Consider the following 6,660-nt stretch of genomic DNA (forward strand, 5'->3'; position numbering starts at 1 on the left):
ATAACTTTTTTTACATTAATTATACTTAAGAGTTATGGATAACAAATTTGAATAGATTATGTTATCCTGATTTCGTAGATATAAAGAACGCCCAAAACGGAGGCCGTATGAGAAAGTTACGCCTATTTAAAGTTACCAAAAATCAGTATTTATCTGATTTTTCTAAAACAAACCGTGCACTGTTACGTTTGCATTAGCTACAGGCCTCGTAAATTATTTCTGAGCACGTTTTTGAATTCAGGTTATGATATATTATTTTATTATATTTTTATAATATTTTTAACATCGACCAAAATCAGATTCGTAAAATCTGTCGAATCCGAAACAATTAATCGCGAAAATTTAAACATTGATTTCCGGAGTTCGGTATATCGAAATGTAAATCCGTCTGCGTTTTTGAAATCACCTTGATTAGGACTATCGGCAGACAATTTCATAAAAATTTTATAGAGTCAGAATCGATGGCATGAAAACCGAGAATCAGAAATTTTATCACAAAATATATTATACAAATTTATAACCCAACAATTTACTTTACACAAAATATCCAAAAAATCTGATTTTGGTGTACGACCACAATCAATTGCAATCTTCATCGATGCTTGCGAAAATCTGAATTTGGAAGATTTTATTTTTAAAAACACGTTTGCACAACCCTCACAGGAAGCATCCCTCTCACTTCTTCTCTTCCTTCTTCTTGTTTCCAAGCACAGTCAAGAACACCTCCATTGGAGGTGGTGTTCTTGTGGTTTCTCTGGTGAGCTAAGGAACAACCGTATTGCCACCACCATCTTCAGCCCCTCTCCGTCGTCCTTGGCAGTCCCAACCTCCAACAACCCTTTGTTCCTTTTCTTCTTGCCCACTGATTTCACAACCTCAACCCAAACACCAATGATTTCTATCAAGCAGTCACACCCAAACAACCACCTAAGTTTATGGATTAAACTCCATTGATCTACAATCAAAATGAAGGGAACAGAGAGAGACGAACCCGTACCTATGTTGATAGTTTCCAAGAACCACCAGTGGTGGGTGAATTACCGGTGACCACCAAGAAAAGGGTAACAACCCGTATTCTTCTTCTTCCCGTCCAAAAGCATCACCAAACACCCTCATCGACTGCTTCCATCCCTCGTGACCACCACAACCCCACCGGCGACCCAAGGGGCAGTCATCGCCTCCAGATGCCGCCTCCGCTCGTGCGTCCCTCTTCTCGATCATTCAAAGGCAGAGGACCGAAGTCCTTCTTCCTTCTTCGTGTGTTGCTGACCGGTCGGATCAGAAGAAGAATGAAGACGCCGGCGATAGCCTTTTGCCGGCGCCCCTCTCGTGATTTCCCAATCGCCACCGGAAAACCCTCATCATGCTTGTTTTCAGTCAGTCGGAACTACCCAACACCTCTCTAAACATCGACCGATGCTGTTGTTTCGTTCCTCTGGCCTTCCCGCCGCCGGCAACGCAGATTAAACCCTTAGAGGGTCGCCGAAGATCTATCCCTCCGCTCCTTCTCGTGAATTGATCAACCATCGTCGGATCCCTTTTGATTTCGTCCTCCATTGTTTCCCCATCCCGATGTGTTGAAGGAACGAAGATGAATATCTGTACCCCTTATGTGATGTTTGTTTACTTAACAAAGATAGCCCCCATTGGTATTAATTATTCCAAATCAACCCCTTTTGTGATATATATATCAAATCATTCCCTCTGTGTTAAAATGACCAAACAACCCCTCATTTGTAATACTTGATCAAAACCAGTCCCTCCACAAATTATAAAAGACCAAAATTTTTCTCTTTTGATAAATTATTTCCAAAACGAACCCAAAAATGTTTTAAAGTCCAAGAAAGGTGACCTCGCAGACATTCACGAAAAGCTTCATCAAAACCGAACCGAGATCAAGATCACACATCGAATATGAGTTTCCACGACCCCTCTTTTATGGTTTTAATATTTGGGGGAGAATATATGTCACACCTTCAAACGAGAACGACGGAAATGTTCAGGGGCGGATGATGTCATGTACAATATCATAACAATTGAGTAATAGTAAAGAAAGCAAACACAAGCATCATAAATATAATTTAAAAGGTTAAATTGTTGTATGAGTTACATGTTTCCAAATAAATTACAATATGATGACAAAATGAGTTTTTCCAAATAAATTACAATATGATGACAAAATCAGTACAAATATGATGACAAAATGAGTTTTTCCAAATAAATTACAATATGATGACAAAATCAGTTTCGTACTGACGCCGTAGCGACCCGTCCTCAAAAGTTGGTGATTACCTATTTTTTGAGGTGATTACCTATTTCACTGGTTCCCTGAGAATACAAGTTGTTTTGAAAAAGTGTCAACAATTAAGTTGGTGGGTTCATAAAAGTTTGTATGAATGTAAAACTTTCCATGTAAAGTAATCGTGTTTATTCTCCAGAAAATACGATATTTTCTATAAAATGAATTGTAGTCTTAGAATGTTCAAAGACCGAAATTTATAAGTTTTTCGTACTTAAAGTTTGTAATATGTAGTTTTAATTTGCATAAAACATTTTTATTGTACGTTATCTCCGTAAACCAAAATGTGTTGTTAATACCCCATTCGAGTTATTATAACCATGTTAGCGACTAGTTGGCCCGTGTCGACGTTTTTCAGGCGTCGGAATGTTATGACATTTGTCACCCCAGACCTGTCGGTCTAACTGTAGCTAACAGTTTAGGTGCCGGATTCTGGTTTATAATACATGACTTATGTTATGTACTTAAAAGTACGGTGAAGCCAAATGCCTCACAAAATTTGTATCAACGAGTTTACGTATGAAAAATCCCTTTTTTCTTGTAAATATATGTATTACCCTTTCATAGTGTAAAAATAGTGTGAATATTCCATAAACTATTCCTATTATAGTTTGTAAAAGTATGTTCCGTTGAAATGAAAACCTTTGTGTATTATCGACTTTGCATGTAAAAGTTTGTAATTTTGATAGAAACGTTATTTTACGTATAAAATGTATATATATAAAATGTAAGAAAACATAAGTAACGGTTTGTAATTTAACACAAGTTTCCTTGTGTTTCACTTGTATTTCCCCCCCCCCCCCCTTCAAAACATAGAGAAACTTTGGAAAATGTAGGAGTATGAACTCACCTTATGTGTGTTTGCGGCTAGATAACGAGATGATGATGACGATCTTTAAGCTACGAATATGCGAGAATGATCGTATCCTAAACGTTTTAACACACACCAATGTGTGTAAATAAGACGGGCTAATATGAAAATGTTTATATAAACACTAGATCATAAGAACTTACAATGATTCTTAAGGAAATAGCTTGAAGAATAAAGCTCTAGTGGGTGTTTGATCTTTGAGTTTGGAAGGAAACGAGGCTTGATATTTGAGAGAGAATTTGTGAAGTGTGAATGTTTGAAATGGATCCCAATTCGTGTGTGTATATATATATATATATATATATATATATATATATATATATATATATATATATATATATATATATATGGAAGGAAAGGATAAGGTGATGTGAGGTTTGTATTGGTTTGTGTAATTAATCATCTTGGGAAATTAAATCAGCCAATCAATTCAAGAGTTATCCCATTATCTATTGAGATTTCGGCCAAAGTAATACCAAATCAAATGAGATTTCGGTCCGCACCCACCAAAATCACTTTGTGATTTCGGCCTAGTGCCAACCGAAATCCCATGTGGTTTGATTATTTTGACCTTTGACTTATTTATTTAATTTTGGGAAAGTTTATTACGTCATGGTTTTTAACATATATATGTGTACTATTTTATATAAACATGCCTTCTTGGTTTTCAAAGTTTTATTGCATCAAGTTGCGTTGTGAATTCACTTGTACATGGTACATCTTTAGGCTTTGCTTGACTCCAATTTTTCCAGTTGTCACAATATATTCGTGTCTATTAATGTTTGATGATTTTCAAGTTTTATATACAAAATAGCATCATACTTTATTATTGGTCAAAAGTTTATGATATAGCAATCTAAAAATATGATAAATCACCAATAAATCTATTAAGTTAAAATAGATTGTTAAAAGATGATATATTTATACTTTACGTGAAATATAAATATAGATATTAAGAAAATTTATAAGATTATAAGTAGATTGTTGTAATAACACATGTTGATATTATACGTCACATGAATGGTGATTGTATATGTATAAGTTAAAGCATCTCATGGAAGCATGGAAAGATATAAAAACGACCAAAAATATTATTCGCGTATAAAGCGAAAATACATTGTCATATCTGATGGAAAGACCAAGTTTATGAAATTATATAATTATTAGTTAAAATTATAAAATTTAACTTTTAATATATAAGGTTATGTAAAAATGAATGGAAAAACCTATTAATATATTTTTATATCAATTATAAAAATATAAGTAGTTTACTAAGCTATGGATTTTATTGCAATAAATAACATGATCGACTTCACGACTTAAGAGTTGTTATTTGCGAGATATTGTATAGTATCAATCACGTGAATTATAAATATCATGGAAATTGTTGGTTTCACGTTAGTTGAAACCTGGAAAATATTATAAAAGTAGCCGTTATGCTGCCCAAATTTCGTCATAACAGACAATAGAAATTTGGAAATCCATTAAGTCTTGCGTATCCCAATACTAAAAGACCTCAATCAAATATTATTCCTAAACAACAAAATCATAAATATTCAACAATATTATAACGGGAAGTTTAGGATTAAGATGCCTAGACATATTATTAGGATCCATTACACCCACGGGACGCTCTATGTGAGCTATGTTTGTTTGTAAAAGCCTTATGAGCTAGGATCATTTCCTAAGCTATGGGTCATGGTGTTTGGGCCTTAGATACCGTGTGTGTATGTGTGAGAAACTACGAAAGGGGTGAAAGAGGGAGTTTTATAATGGGGTGTCTTTCGTTACCGAGGATCAAAAGTTTTTAGAGCCATATGAGTTACGTTCATTTCCTAAGCCATTTTGAGCTATGTTGTTGAGTATACTAAGACTGTGTGTCTTAATGGGAAACTCTCCATTTTATAACCGTTAATCCACAAGGGAACGTCTAACGTCATGTGTAAGTGTCATAATATTGATCTTATACGGTACGACCGCCCGCCTGGAGTTGCTAGCTACAACTACGTCTGACGAGATGGATTTTGGCGCTTGCGTTAGCATTATTGAACATTACCACGTGTTACAATGAGGTGAATGACTTTAGCATGCCCTATTATGTTGCCGGTGCAATAATAAAGTACAATGTCATGAGTTTGGTTATAACATATTATATAATCCTGTAAATTCCCAACATTGTAAAAGAAATCAGAATAGTATCCACTCAGGGATTAATTGCCACCGCAATTTGGTTAAAAAATTAAGATGTGTAAGATGACACTAGTTACATTGAACATTACTACGTGCTATAACGAGGTGAATGACTTAGCATGCCCTATTATGGAGTCGATGATACTAGTTGAAAGAGACTGTATGTAGTGTGATAGTTTGTGGCCCCAAACAATAAGTGTCAATACCAAAAATTAAGTCATATGACACTTAATAATATCGTGACACGAGTGATTAAGATTTAATAACTTGCAGCTATTAAGTTATTTATATAAACCTTTTGTTTTTGTACGAAAACACAATATTTATGTGAGAGGAGTTTTCCCCACTGTTTAAGTGTCGGTTTCCAAATTAAGTAAGATAATACTTAATTAATACTACGACACATATTTTCAAAGTTTATAAATTTCAAACTTATGAGTTTTACATGTAAACTATACAAACGCTTGTACAATATTTCTATAGTAAAGTTGACCATTTTATGTTTTCACAATATGCGAGATGACTTTATTTTATATAAATTGACATTCAAAATTCTTACATAAAAACATTTTGGTCATGAGAACCATATAAAATTTTGATATAAGTTTGACTTACTTATATGTATTTTACCAAATTTTGTACTTTTGAATTTTGGAACGCATGATGTTTCCAAATGAGAACAAATACATTTTTATAACTCTAATACCTTATACTCTTGATAGAAAGGTACACATTTGCAAAAGATAGCCAACCAGAGAACTTTTACAAAACACTTTTGGTTATAAAAATACTTCGTGTCAAACCCTATAGAACCCACCAACAATTTTGTTGACGTATTTTAAATGCATGTATTGTCAGGTTATTTAACAGATATGAAGTATTCGCTCAGAAGACTCTCCATTAATTGTATTATACATTTGTAAACGCCGGATTGTTAGGCGTGTGTCACGATTTAGTAATAGCCATTATCAATGTAAATTATATTTCGGTTATAATAAAAGATTATATTTGTACTGTTCAATGTATATTTAATAATTGTGATTACTGATTTACGTCGCGCATGTCTGCATTTCCGCCGACGGTTGAGGGTGTGACATAGTCCAAAAAGGTCAATACTTGGGACAAAATGCTCATGAATCAAGAACTTGGCTAGATCTAAGGAAATATAAGCCAAGTTTGAAAATTTATACCTCTTAGAGGTTGTTAGAGAGGTGAAGATACCAAATCCAAAGCTCCTTCAAGCTTCCAAGTTGGTTCTACTTCCTTCTTTCTGCTTCAAGACCACCAAAAACACACACAA

The 6,660-nt window shown here is 34.2% G+C and overlaps 1 long non-coding RNA gene across 1 annotated transcript; it reads right to left on the reverse strand.

Annotated features, from left to right (window-relative positions):
• Nucleotides 1–462: 462 nt before the first annotated feature.
• LOC145136284 (uncharacterized) lies at nt 463–1,751 on the reverse strand. Its single transcript, XR_013720360.1, has 2 exons — nt 998–1,751; nt 463–898 (listed from the first exon to the last, which is right to left on the reverse strand). It is a non-coding gene; the product is annotated as an uncharacterized LOC145136284 (long non-coding RNA).
• Between the last annotated feature and the right edge of the window lie 4,909 nt (nt 1,752–6,660).

This window comes from Lactuca virosa, chromosome 9, assembly GCF_052849685.1.
Source record: "Lactuca virosa cultivar CGN04683 chromosome 9, Lactuca_virosa_CGN04683_v6, whole genome shotgun sequence".
Taxonomy (NCBI): domain Eukaryota; kingdom Viridiplantae; phylum Streptophyta; class Magnoliopsida; order Asterales; family Asteraceae; genus Lactuca; species Lactuca virosa.